The sequence below is a fragment of the Pleurodeles waltl genome, chromosome 12 (assembly GCF_031143425.1).
Source record: "Pleurodeles waltl isolate 20211129_DDA chromosome 12, aPleWal1.hap1.20221129, whole genome shotgun sequence".
Taxonomy (NCBI): Eukaryota; Metazoa; Chordata; class Amphibia; order Caudata; family Salamandridae; genus Pleurodeles; species Pleurodeles waltl.
This window is the reverse complement of record NC_090451.1, coordinates 52,277,744-52,292,744: the sequence shown is the minus strand read 5'-3', so window position 1 is coordinate 52,292,744 and position 15,001 is coordinate 52,277,744. Positions and strand designations below refer to the sequence as shown.

The window sequence follows — 15,001 nt, the reverse complement described above, 5'->3', positions numbered from 1 at the left end:
ATCCTCGAGCGCACCGGCCAACTACTGAAAACTTACGAGGCTCGATATTTTCAGCCTAGTTTCTGCACTACTTTATCTTTTTATTTTTCACGCAGCGCGATCGCGCTTGGTTTTACATAGCCCAATCGTGCTTGTTTTTTTTGTTTTCAATTTCAGCGCGTTCGGGCTGCGTTTTACATAGCACGATCGCACTTGTTTTTTTTCATTCAATTTGTGTGGCAAGAAAAATCGGGCTTAGGAGTTTACAACGCTAATAGCTCTAACTTGAGCGAATGCGAGCCCCGTTGCATTCCAAATGCTTGTTCATATTATTACCTAGTGGCGGTCACCACTAGGTAGTAATAGTTAAGACCTAGTTTCTATAGAAAAATCTTTTTTTACTTGCCTATATCTTTGGTGCCGGTTGACGAATCGTCACAAGAGTTTCCCCAAAAAAATCACTGCTCACTTGAGCTGCTTTCTGGAAAGTTTCAGGGTGATCTATCAAGCAGGGGCCGAGATAAAAGGGAGATCCCAAAACATTTTTTCCCCATTCATTTTTCCATTGGGATTTTGAACAGCAATAACGTCCTAACCACTGACAGAATTACACCAAATTTGGCAGAAAGGTAACTCTTGGTTCAGAAAACAACCTTTTTGTTATTTGAGGTAAATCAGTTCAGTAGTTTTTTAGTAACTAAAGAAAATCTAAATTTGTATATATAGGGAAGCGAAGCCTCCGCGATCTCTTGCTGAGATCTGATTGGCTGATAACACTTCAACAAGGAAGTGTTGTCAGCCATTTTGGGACTCGACTTCAGTCGACTCTCTGAAAAAAAAAAAAAAAAAAAGAAAAGGGGCCAGGATAGAGTCACCCTGACCCCTTAGCTCAGGTTCTGGGATCCCAGAGGGACCACCCCAGAGCAAAAAATCATTTTTTTTAAATTTTCACTGTGAGACCCGGCGGATCTGCAGATGTGGCAAAAAAATTTTAAAAAAACAAGCGCAGGCTCCCACCCTTCTTTTAGACAAGCCCCCAGGTGGGCCAGGTCCCGGGGCATTCATATTTTGAACGCAGGGGGGCTGCCAGGGGCTTCAACTTCATGTAACGAGGTGGGGGGGCACCTGGCCCCGCCCGCTGCCTCGGGGACCGCCACCTCCTAGAGGCTAATGAGAACGTATAACAGGTGAATTTCTATGTTTTTGTACGTTTAAAAGTGAGCCCAACTATAACTAACGTCCCTGTAATCTTTGTTTTTTTCAGCAAATTTCTGTTTCTTTTAATACTGTTTCATAACTATAACGTCCCTGTAACCTTTGTTTTTTTAAGTGAATTCTTATTATATGTTAAATAAAAATGTGCAGTACAGCAATATCACAGATGCAAAAGAACACTAACCCAATCACTGCCTTATTGTTATGGTATATAGTAGAACTCTTTTCTGAAATAAACGCTGTAACACGAAGGTCATAAAAAATCAGGAAACAGACTCGAGCAAAAGAATCAAAAACAATACATTAAAACAAATAAAAAACAAACATTTTCTACAAACATTTTGGGAGATAAATCGATTGGGTCAATTAAAAAATGTTCTTCACATGGCTGAACACTTTTTCATTGTTATGTACAACTGTAAACAGCTGAGTGGGCGAATGCGCCTGCTGCTGGGCCACGCGCACAACTTGCCCTTTAAAAGTCCTCATCGTGACTCTGCTGACCGCGCGTTTCGTCATTCCAGGGTCGATCAGATGAGACTTGCACACTTGTGGAATCTTGCCATCTATTAGGTACAAGACTGCTGAAACCTCTGCGGAAGTGTGGCTGCAACAAAAAGAATGAAATTATTTGTAAGCACAAGAGCTGGCTTGTCTCGGCATGGGTGCAGTATACTCTGAGCAGGGCCTTATCTTAATAATACATGTGAGTATTTTGAGACAGTGGTTGCAGAAACTCTGAAAACAACAGCTCTAAAGTCCAGACTCAGCAGGTCTGACAGATCTGGGCATTTTTCGGTCCCCAGAGTGGGCAGCTGTCCTGACGCCACAGCACCACCCCCCTCACCCTCTCAGCAGCAGGGATTTCCCATTAGCTGGGGAAGGAAACAAACTAAAGGTCACCCCCCCCCCCTGTTGAAACCACGTCTGTGGCAGAGAAGCAGAGGTCTCCAACACAGGGAGCCTGTAGCGTGACTGCTCAGACAGCGGGGGTTTCTATAAGGTCTTCAGGGAAGAAAGATGTTTCGGCTCAGTTTTAGGATTTGTCTGTAAGACTGCAGCAGGCCCTGTGAGCTGCTTTCACTGAAGAAACAGCGATGGAAGGCCTCAGATGTGTTCTCAATTGCAACAAGCGTGGGAAAACCAACAGGCTTTGCATTTTGGCTTCACCAGTGGTGCCTGCTAATGCTGTTCAGCATTGACAAAGAAAAAGTATTATTGACCAGCATCGGCAAAAAAAAGAAAGCCCAGGCCAATGATGTGAACCTGTGCTTGCATCATTATGCATGTTGTAAAAATGAGTTATGGCAGAATGGTATCTCCAGCTCGATAATGTATGTGCGTGCATACATCATGAGGCGGTGCGTGCATATATTATGAGGCGGTGGACAATTTTTTAAATTGTTATCAGCCCAAGACGACAGAATCCAATATTGCTACATTACATTAAAATAAAGATGGGAAAACTACTTTCACAGAAAGGAACAACCTGGTAGCAAGCTGCTGAAACAGTTTGGCCCTCCTAAAAAATCAACTAAAAAAACAATATGTCAAAAAGAGAGGGTTCAATGGAGGGGTGGGGTAAAGATGCTGTGCTCCAGGGGCGGGTCAAATGCAAGGAGAGGAAGTAAAGCAACTGAATAAGATGCAAGCAAATTAGATGGGCAAGGAAGCCAACCAATGGGAAGCACTCTCTCAACACTGGTATTCTCCCTAATAGGTTTTTAATAACAGACTGCGAAAAAGCTGTCTGTATGCAAGATCTCAAGTAGTTTCCTGAATGTTTGCGGTGAAAGGATAAATGCCAACCAATCAAGAGGATGGTAATGATGCTATGCTCCAGGGGAGGGCCATAACACAAGAAGCAGAAGGAAAGATATCAAATAAGAAGCAACCAAATGAGAGTGACAAGAAACCGAACCAGTGATAAGCAATTTATAAGCAATGGGCTAACCCAAAGCCCACCTCAAGTATTGGGATTGCCCACATAGGAAATCCACTTTTTCTGTGCAGTCACCCAGGATTTTTCACCTTTACTGGACCCTAAATTCTTGCTCCCTTTAGAACTCTGTGCATTTTACTTTTGCTAGCCAATAGTAAAGTGCCTCTGCTCCTCTTTTCAACATGGTCGAATCGGCATATTCCTAATAGTATATTTAACTTATCTATCAGTCCCTAGTATAAAATAGAAGGTGAGCCCAGGACCTGGAAGTTGAAGGCCTCTACTGCTCTGCAGCACCTATTGCGCCTTCCACTGTAGTGGAAATGCAAAACCTGGCTTCAGGTCTACTATGGTAGCCTGACTGTGGCAGCTTAAGCACTGCAATTCCACCTGTCAAAATAAACCCTTTTGACGGGTCAAAATCTCCCCTTAAAACATTAATAAGTCACCCCTATGTAGGGCTTGTTGTCCAGAAAGCAGGCTGCATAATATTTAAAAGTAGGACATGTGGAAACCTAATGTTAACATGTCCTTACGGTGACTATCACCCAAGAGCTATTTGTTTTACTGCGGCAGGCCTAGCCACCCTCTGTAGAAAAGCAGCGTGCAAATTAAAATACTGCTAGTGTATCTCGGAAATTAGACTAACTAGAAACATAATTAAACAACTTTTATTTACTAATAAATATATATAATAATATAAAGAAAATGTAACTTTTAGAAAGTTACTTTTTCCCCTGCCTGAAGTTCCTGAAGGCTAATTTGCCTATGCTCTCAAACGTCTCCTAGCCAGGGATCAGCTTTGGAATAGTGTGAAAAAGGTGTGAAATTCTTGTAGGAACCAAACAATAGGGTGGCTTGAATGGGCTGAAAGGACTCATCGGAACCTCACAGAATATGCAGGGTGGGGGCTGTGAGCATCCTTTTTGACATTACAGTGTCATGTCCTGCTTGAGTGTCAAATCCCACTTGACCGGTGTGCTGGGTTTACATATAACACCGGGGGTGCTCTTGAAAGGATGGGAACAGGATGGCAAGATAGTTCTTGTGCATCCACTGTCTGGTAGCTGATGAACTGTGCCTTATTCTACTAGACTTCTGTCTCTGGGTTTATTGTGGGTTCAGTGCTACACATCCTTCCAAAGTTTTCTTGCTATCTCTTTCTGATCCCCCTGTTTGCGATAATGTCTGCAGTTGGACAATGGGACAAAAGTATGCACTATAAAGGATCAATCTACTAGGACCTGACCTGTTTCCTCCTCATAAAATCAAAGTAAACAAGAAAGCAATGATTCGATTAATTGCAGATGTCAAATGGCCCAGTACGTCAACCCAAATAGGCCTGGAATTTACCTGGCATATGCACTATGGTATATTAGTGTTTTCTGGGGGGTTTATGGTATAGATACGAACAATTCAAAGTTCACAAAAGCCGAAAATATTTGAGACAGAGTATATATAAAAACATTCAAATTTTATTCTTAGTTCAAAATAGAAAAATAAAGATACACATTTCATAGAGGTACATTAAAAAGAGTTTCGCACTGAATTATCCCCAAAATCACTGTGATAGTATTTCTTTTAACTTGAAGAATTCAATTTCATTAGAGTGTCTATTTTTACAAGATAATGAATATCTGTACATTTGTTTTATAAATGATTCCATTGCTTTTAAGCATCTTTTTTAGTCAGAAGCACTTCCTTCCAATTGGCAATCGATACTCATTTGCCTGTCACATTTTGACATATATAAACATTTTTGATCTATAAGCTAATTCTAAACTTTCTTTGTTCTCACCCCCAACATGTGTTTCAGTATCAAACTCTTCTAAGGGCTCGAGTGGAATGACGTAAACAGAATTTCCATTGCATTTATTGAATTTTGTTCTCTTAAAAAATGCAAGATTGAGATGTTTACAAATATATATAGGAACATGGTATGTCCCATATGAAAGGTGTATCCTATTGATTTTTATGCAACATCTCCAAGAACAATCAATCAAACAGGAATAAAGTCATGGTCCCATTTGTAATAAGTTTCAGATTGTCAATTCCATTACGTAACCCCGTGAAAAAACAAACCTACACACTAAAATGCAAGAATTGAGTCTTTATGTATTTAAAAATGTGAAGGACAAATGAGTATGGATTATCAATTGTTAAGAATGGTTTGAGGGAAAAAGATGTTCAAAAGGATTGAAATAATAAATAAAAGTGAATCTCTCTCTCTCTCTCTTTATATATATATATATATATATATATATACATATATATATATATATATATAAAAATTAGACAGTCGAATAACGTCGAATATGAAGCTGTTTTTGGTCCATATATAAGAAGTATGGATCTTTATTTTTTTCATTTTGTAATATGAATAACATTTGACTGTTTTTATAAACACTCCATGCCTCAAATATTTTCTGAATTTATCATTTTGGATTTTTTCATATGGATTGCTAATTGCTACTTTGGCCAGACGTTCATGCCTCATGTGACGAAGCGCAACCGCGCAGGTTGCCCGGAGTGGATTAAGTTGTGTTGATGCGTCATTGCTTTGTTCTGTGCATTGCTTTGTACTTGCTTTGTTCTGTGCATTGCAGTGTCCACTCCTTTCTTGGCCATGAGCACAGGGTGAAATTTCACCTTCTAAGGGCCAGTTTACACCAAGTAAACAAAGCAGGCTGGCACCTCAGATCCTTCCTGGGTGAGGCCCTGCCACTGCTACTATCGGAGTACAGGTACGCGGGTCAGTTACAGTTTAAAGTATCTTCACTCAGTTTCCAACACCTTGGTGGGAACAGAACACAGCGTGCTCAAATGTCAGACCTCTCCAGTTTCCTGGTCACAAGTGGGCCATCAACTTTACTCCATAAGCTTGTCAGTTCGACGTAACAAGGGTAAAACTTTAAGCTACTATCAGGTAAGGCAAGAGAGAGGTTGGCATAGCCATCAATTGTGCAGCATTTCAGTGGCCCCGGAGCCAGAGGGCTGGGGGACAACTGACCCCCAGTTATGGTTTTAGTTCTAATTTTAATATCCAAAAGAGATGTTAAAATGGATTCATGAAAAATGATCCTGCCTCTGTCCAGGACTGGAAGAAGGCATGCTTTGTAGTTTTGCAGCCATGCATCACCACTCATCATCCGTTCCACATCTGCAGAAACCCCATCTCTGACAGCGGCACTTCTGTGGGCGGGGAATGGATGCGCTATAGCATTTTCCGACTGCCTCTTATGATTAAGAGAAGCCCTGGGCGGGGAGAACAGTGCTGCCAATTCCGACAGCGCGATCTCCCTTCCTCCAAAGGCAGGGCGTACGATTGGAAGAAATTTGGCCTGTAGAACCTAACCTTTAACTTGGGAAAATTTGAGTGAAGTGACTTTTGGTGATTTCTGTAGCACTTTCAGCCACCTTAAAGGTCATCTCGAAGCACCAAGAGGAAACAGAATAGATGGAAAAGGGAGTCCAAGAGAGAGACAAGGAGACACAAAGCTAGAGTAAATGAGGAATACGCCTTGGGAATGGAAAGCTCTTGACAAAAGCTCCAGATGGAGCAATAGAGCATTGTGGGTAGCTAACCTTAACTCTTTTGACAAGCAAGTAGGAAGGGCAGAGGATACGAGGAATGATGAATTAGGATTTAAGTTGGGACACTACACAGGGCGCTGGAGGTTTGGCCCTAACTCTCATCTGACCTTCCTTAGCCCACCTTGGCTTGGATTGGTCTTCATGCACTCAGAACTTTACCATAGTTCACCATGCTGGTTGTGCCTTTGACACCCATATATGCGAGGCCGACATGCCTGCAGCCTACCAGGATGGATCTTGCGTACATTTCTTCTGCCACATGATACCGTGCCCCTTGTAATAGGTCCTTTCTTAATTTAGGTGTTTCTCAACATTGTTCCTCTCTAGGCATATCGGGGCCTTAGTAACTATTCCGTAAATCTCCAAATAACGTGCCACTTACTGCGATAGAATAGCAAAATCGCAGAATTAAATATAGAAGAGTTCATTTATTGCTTTTAATAATCTTTATAATATTGCCTCACAGAACTCTTTAACCAGGTTAGGGGTTTAAGACTCCACTATGACAGCTAAGAAGAAAAGCTTCAGCATATAATTTGCTAAACTGATTTACTTTCTCAGTAGGAGTTTATAGAAAAGGTTACTTAGAAAGTTAGAAACAATTTTGTATTTATCTTATAATATGTTACATGTTTTTATTGCTTTGATTAAGCTAGTCTCAAGTTATTAAATATTATGAATATCAGAAATATTTAGATATTTCGTATAAGAAACATATAACGAATTGCGCTATGTGATAACGTAATCATCTATACTTGTTAATAGATTTCAGTTTTGTATATCAGATGTGCTCTCTGAAAGACAATCTGATAAATAAAAAAAGGAAAAATATTGCTTTTCTGATGTTGTGCATTTTGAAAGCAATTTAGTTTTTGCGAAAGAGGATCCATTAACATTTCCGAGGTGATGGGGAGGTGGCGAGAGGGAGTGGAGGAGGAGACCAGTGGCCAGAAGTGTCCTGAGCCATGGATTCAGATCTAGAAAGTAGTGAAAACATTCGACTGTCTGATACAATTATTAGAGAATCAGACACCGAAATATATAATTTTGACTGAAATATTTGCAGTGAAGTTGGGGCACTAGGATTTATTTTATATCGATCTATTTTTGTCTGGCTACGGCAAATAGTTATTTAGTTTTATTTATGTCCCTTTTTAATGGATCCAGTCTTATGCCTTTACAGTGAATCTGAGTTTTTTTTTTGTTGCGCAAAATCGCTTGTAAGCTATACTCTGGAATTTTTGGAGTTGCAGATAAATTCCAACTTTCTTGTCTTATTAAAATATTTTGAAAGCTGATGGCCAAAATTGCTTTTTTTTCTTGATACGCACCATTTCTGGAACACTGCAGGCACATTTCACAAATCAATTTGCCACCCACCTAAAACTTAGGCGAACAAAAATTGTGGGATAGGCAGTGCTTTAAATGGAAACACAGATGTGCTAGTGCTTAGTAGCCGCAATGCCTGTTTGCTCCTGAAAAGTGCCGGTACTCTCACAGTAAGCGTCTGATTTAGAGTTTGTCATGGGGGCTACTCTGTCACAAATGTAACATATATTCCGTCCGCCCCATTACAATCCCTTTATATCCTATGGAAATCGTAATACGGCGGACAGGAAATCCATCACATTTGTGACAGAGTCACCCGTCCACCAAACTCTAAACCAGGCCCTAAATGTATTGCACCAGCGCTTAGGAGTGCCGGTACTCCCCCTTTTAAATTAAAGAAGTGCGGGTACTAAGTTCCAGAAAGTACCTGCCCATTTAAAGAACCGAGGATACCAACTTACAAAACTACAATGATAACTATAAAGATGCTGGGGCTCTTACAACTATGGACAATGTGACATCTGGGTTGGGTTTTGCAAAGTAGCATGTTTAGTAAAGGAGTTAGATATTGTGAGTACTTAGAGAGGGGGACATCGGGAACCTGGGTAGGTGGTACTCACAGGTACACAATTTATTTTCTCATAATAAATTCGCTTGGAAATTGAGTTCTGAAAATGCTGGAGTGTAAGTGGACATGTAGAGTGACAAAGTGCCCTCAAAGAAGTGTCTCCACAAGGAAAAATGTTCCTCACATAGGAAAGTAACAGAAACAACGCAATTGAACTTCCAGGGCAACCTTGCACGCTGTACGCAGTGCGGGCAACCATAGAACGGGACAAGCAACAAAGACTCAGGTCTGAAAACATAAACTATGCTTTTCATACATTTTCAGAATTTTGTGAATTCTCAAAAATTTGTATGGTTACACAACTTGTGTAAACATACTAATTTAAACGAGAGTAGAGAGTGTCTTTCCTTGGGGCTCAGAGCTTCTGTGGGGCAATATATGGGCTATCAATTAAAGGTGACTTCTGCTGGAGAGAATTGGCAACACTATAGACTTTCCTTAAAGCCCTGCACCCTTTGCATCTTAGAGACATCATGAGCCAAGTGTTTTATAAAGCACTTTTTTATTTTCTTTACTGAAGAAAAGTTAGACCAAGCAAAGATGCACAAATCATGTAAACAGACATGGTGGCCCAATGAGCAAAATATGTAGAAGGCCATGGTGACCCAATGATCTGATTCCAATGCACAATTCATTTTAATGCAGGGGGCTTCTGCCTGGTGGTGTGCATTTAGTACATAGGGCAATGAAGACCGTGTCTTGGGAGGCTGAAAAAAATGGTAGTAGGGCCAGGCCAGTTCCTTGCGTCACTCTCCACCCAACTTAGGAGCAGTTCTCTTAGGCGTATCCACCAACCCCTGCATTGAACAGTCTCCTTTCAAACATACCCACCTCCTGACGCCGCCCAGGCTGCCTGCTGCCACACCTCCCTTCACCTTGGACCTACGCCGTGAGAGGGAGGGGCAGGTAATGCAGACTGCCTTGTCAGTCAACAGGATTTCCTGTGCCCACCCATGGGACATCCTGCGGCAGGAAGTCCTGCCTTGAAAGAGCCGCGGGCAAGTTTGACTTTGGCTCCTGCGAAGTAAGAAAACTTTGCCCAACTTTGCAAAAGGCAAAGTGGTTCTCTTCATGCAACTTTACAAACAAACCTAGTATGTGCTGCTGTAAAACATGCAATCTCACCCACAAATAATATGCTTTCCTTCTGCAGTTTTACAACCTCTGACTGTATGTTATCTCAAAAGCCTTTGTTCCACTGTTCATAAAACCCTGCATGAAAAATTGACATTGACTTGAAACTAACAAATATTGTCTCTCCTCCTTTGCTACAGAATGTCTTTCTTCTTCCCCTGCAGCCTCTGCATGCCTTCCTCTGAGTGCAGCCTACTCTAAGGTGAATACCTGCCTCCTTCAATCTCTATTATTGTTTTTCTGCATATTGGCCACACCTCACCAGCCTAACAATACCATTCCCTTGCAGCCTACTTATTCACCTGCACAAACTGGCACTTATGACCACACCTAACTCCTATTCATTTAATCCACGACAAAGGAACCGGGGAAACACATGGAATGGTTCCTTGAGAGGACAAGAATAGAGCGCTACAGTTCTAGCAGCCTGGAGTCTGTGCGCCTTATCACAGGCAAGGCCTTCTACACTTCGTGGGCAGGACAGACAACACAGATGATTGACAGACCTCTGGACTCTATACCCCGCCCCCTCCCCTCGAGTACAGACCAATCACGCCGTCTTCCTGCCTGGAAGTGATTCTGCTGCAAACCTACGTCTACAGAGCAGAAGGCCGCTGCTGTACGGAATAAGCCTTGAGAAAGCCCCGCGCCCTTTCAATTAAATGGGATGAAACACGTGTTGGTTGGATCTTGAAGTTCATAATTTTGAAATCTGTAAACAGAGTCAGCCAAACAAAATGTATATATGTTGGAAGAATAAAAAACATGACGACCTAAGAAATATTTTTTATTGTTATTGCACTCTTAGAAATAACCTGACAGACTTTAAAAAAATGTTTCAACTGAAGTACAAATGAGTAGCCACGCATTACTACAAAGCGTACGATTGTATGGTGTTTGTTGGCTTTTCACTGAATGGTACTGTGCACACTCAACCACTCCCTGTGATTAATACCTCGTCCACCACTAGGCCCGATAAACACTCCACGCCAGGGAGATGCACAGCCCTCCCGGAAAGCAAGCTTTCCTGTTGAATAATGCACCACAGGCCCCTTCCTCCCTTTTGGGTTGGGTATATGTTGTTGTTTTTCCCTTAATATTCTTTGTTTAACTTTTTTGGGAGGATCAGCAGCTGTGATTTGCTACCGGGTCACTCCTTTATGGAAACTCACTTTCGCCATATTGGAAATGTAAGTTTAAAAAAAAAAAATGGCCATGCATCGTGATATATGTGTTCATGCCTTGGTGGCATGTGCACATATATGCAATCAGGGTGCCATAAGACCATGGCTTACATGTGCACATGCGTGATGATGCAGGGCCGTGTATACGTCATCTAACAGGAGGGTCAAAAAGCACTGGCAAAGTCAATATTTCTGCACTAGCAACGCCGAAAGGCGAGGGCCTATTGGCTTTGCCAAGACTTGCTGCTATCGTCCTTTATGGTAAATAAATATTACACTCGGAAGAAAAAGCGCCCACCCCACGTCCTACAACTCTCAAGGCGTCAACTACTGCATTTTTGGCTACTGAAATGTATATAAAACATAGAAGCCTATACTCAGCACAAAAACTGGAGAAAATAAATGTCTTATCTGCAGCAGTAGCTCTGGTGAAAGGGTGCAGTAACTCTTATTGACTGTCTGAAGGTCCTCTCGAGGGCGGGGATTATTGCAAAACCTTCTTCATGAAACAAAATATTCTGCAATGGGATACCTGCAGAGGAGACGGCATCAAGGAACTGTTGTTACAGGTGCAGCTGCACAGGAAGCTTGGAGAAGGTGGGAGGGAACTTGCTTTCTATTACAGGGGCTTGGACGTTCTCAGTTAAGCCTCCATCGTCCCTGCAAGGGATGCAGGAGAATTCTCATCAGGACCAAAGCGGTAGGAAAAAGTGATTCACATCGACCCGATTCTGTCCGCTACATCCTACCCTTTCCAATCACCACCAACCTTTTCGGAAATCCCCAATGTCTTTGTAACCTCGCTCACCCTTGCCAGCATCTCAGTGGATTACAGACTTCTATAGTAACATGTGCTTTTACTAATGTTAACAAGGCGCTTGATATTCTGAACTATTCCGCGTAGAGACTCTATGGGCCTGATTTATACTTTTTTAGCGCCGCATTTGCGTCATTTTTTTACGCAAAAGCGGAACAAACTTACAAAATTCAATTATATCTTGTAAGTTTGCGCTGCTTTTGCGCAAAAAAATGGCGCAAATGCGGCGCAGGAAAAGTATAAATCAGGCCCTATATTTGCTGTCTGTATACATAAAACGCAAAGTGCTGTACGACCAAGAGGTTATGTAGAAGACACCGCCCTCTGTGAGTCCAGGTACATCACAGCCACCTTTAGCTGGAGAAACTATTCTGAAGTGAACAGCTACAGTTAGAACACCAAGGTGATGGTTTGGACAAAGAACTCAGCAATTCGACCCAATCTTGAAGGAAGTGATGTCTATCTAAGGATGATTCCTTTCTTTAGCAAAAACCCACCTTCAGAACCTGAGCGGTATCACTGAAGCTTCTTTGAAGGGCTAAGCTTTGACACATCATTGAAGAGTGCATCAGACATAAATGTGGGACTCCCACTGGGAGACCCTCCCACAGCCTCTGCATGGCTGACAATGGACAGCACTAAGGCCCTCATTATGAACTTGGCGGTCTCGACCGCCACATAATGAAGGCAGTGGGGACTGCCACAGGCAGCCTTCCACCACCGCCAGGCTACCGCCGACAGAAAGCCTGACGATGGCGGGATTCTTCATCCGACAGGGCAGCGCTGCAAGCATCGCTGCCCTGAGGATAAAGAACCCTTGTTCCGTCAGCCATTCCATGGCGGGTTCACCCGCCAGCGAAAGGCTGGCGGAGGATTTCTCTGCGGTCCCCGTGCAGTGCCCCGTTGCGCAGATCACTGCCTGATTTACGGGCAGTGATCTGCGTGACGGGTGCTGGTGCACCCACCGCACATCGACATTGACGACGTCTCCATGTGGAGCCGTTGGCAATGTCCTGGCTCAGCATTCTCCTGGGCCGGCCGGCGGAAATACTGTTACGGCCTACCCGTCCAGCAGAATGTTTATTATTCGGCCGGCAGGGTCTCAAGGGTGCTGGCGGTCTGCGATAAGACCGCCAGCATGAACACGGCAGGGACCCCCTTAGTGGCTAGTTTTGACCAAGGGAATTGACGGCCAGTGTATGTCTTTGCCTAGTACCATGGAATCCAAATTCAAAGAAATTGAGAAGTTTGTGAAGCGAAGAAATGGAGAACCATGTGATGGACGGAAGCCCAACAGGGAGGGCGGTGGGGTGATCTTTCGTACTTTGCTCAGCAGAACGTGTAGACAGTGAGCCTACGTGCTATCAGACTGATGTAAGGCAGTTCACACATAGATTTTATTCATGAGTGGCCAAATTGGGTGATGTCAGTGAGTGCATTTCTCAGGGATGTGGGGATGCTCCAGGCCGAACCATGAAGGTGGGATCTGGAACCTCTCGCTCGATGAGACACCTGTGCAAACTCATCCTTCAATAAAAGAGATGGAAGGCTCAACATAGGGTTTGTGCAAGTGAAAATATGTCTACCTCTGTGACCTGTGTACAGCACAAATTCACCCTCCTTTAGATACCTCTGCAACCTCCACCCTGAAGGAAAACATGATTCAGAATGGCGCAAATTAATTTGCCGCATCAGCTGGACTTGGGGTTAAGTGTACAACAGATCCGAAAGAGTTTCAGAATTCCAAGAAATGTGGAGTTTATTGTACCCAAAAATTAATTAGTGGGTGCCAGCTACTCTACACCCCAGCAATATCCCGAAGGTAATTTTCAGCAGAATATACAGAATTTGGTGCAATGGGAATTAATCATGTTATGTCCCATTTCCGAATTTGTTCCCGAAATAGGAGATATTTACCAGCCCTGTTAAATAACTCTGCCTGCTGTGTTAATATTTACATGGACCCTAATTCCAAGTTTGTCAGAATTAAGGTGCTATTTTTTGCAAATAAATAACGCCCATTGCAAGTTCTGGGGGATTGCATTGCGGATTTCAGTAGTTACTGCGCCGAGGTCGTCCTGTTATGGTTGATACTCTACACTTCTCTCCTGTTAAATTCAGGCAGGTTTGATGAAGGGGGCGATACTTGACAGGTCTGGTAATTACCGGATGAAATAAATACCACCCAATTTGGGATACCGATCCCTGCGCAAACAGGAGTTTCCACGGGGATTGCAGAATACCAACCAACTTGGAATCAGGGCCATTGTCTGGCAAATGCCTCACGTAACACAGTTGTGACATGGACCCGTGGTAGCAGTTGGTAATTTCACACAAGCAAAACATTCTGCCTCATTATCGTATACCTTATTGCACCCTTCCCTGGATAAAACTGGAACGCTAACCTTGGAGTGCAGGGGAAATTGGTGGTCCCCTTGAGTAGACCACTTGAAGTTCCTCGACCTTGTACGATATCCAGAGTCGGGGAAGGTGACGGGTATGTGAAGTCGTAGTCCATTGGAAACATGTGCAAGCCCTCTGCAAAGTAAACAGCACTCTGTGTTCCAGGGCTCAGTGATGGAAACTGGCTTGTCCAGCTGGGCATGAGGTCTTTGGCCTACTTCTGCACCTTTTGCAGGTGGAGGGAGTAGGCCCAACCAGGAAGGTGTGATCTGCACTCTGTGACTGAATAGGAAAACTTTGCGAGCCTCCACAAAGACAAGCAAGCAGCTTGTCCCAGAGCACGGTACAAGATGGGGCGGGCTTGCCAGATGGCCTACAGCGCTTTGGCAGAATCTCCTGCTCAGACTCCATTTTAGAAATGTGGGCAGACCGCCAGGTGAGGAATACGCTGCATAATTCCCTGAAACAAACAGAGCGAGTGTCACACACAAGGCGCGAGCCAAGCCGCCATTACGCCACTACTGTAGTAAATAGGTAAATTTAGATTCTTGTATAAGAACCTGAAAACTACAGCCCGGGAATGCAGTTCCCAGAGCAGTATGTCACGCAGCCAAGAGTAGAACTGACTTCAGCAGGGGCAGCCAGCCAAGCAGGCGCCTTTTGAAAGGGGACCCTTAAAAATTGTTTCGCCAACTATTTTTAGGGACTTGAATATTCTGAAGTCAGGACTATTTTGAGATGTCTGCCTTATGAAGATGGCATTTGTTAGCAGTGCT

At 43.1% G+C, this 15,001-nt stretch overlaps 1 long non-coding RNA gene across 2 annotated transcripts in view; it reads left to right on the top strand.

Moving 5' to 3' along the window:
* Positions 1–10,568, top strand: part of LOC138268470 (uncharacterized) — a 108,330-nt gene extending 97,762 nt beyond the window's left edge. For both annotated transcript variants that reach the window (XR_011200012.1, XR_011200013.1), the window contains 2 exons: positions 9,962–10,023; positions 10,111–10,568. This is a non-coding gene — a long non-coding RNA (uncharacterized lncRNA). The remainder of the gene's footprint in view (positions 1–9,961; positions 10,024–10,110) is intronic.
* The last annotated feature ends 4,433 nt before the right edge of the window (positions 10,569–15,001 follow it).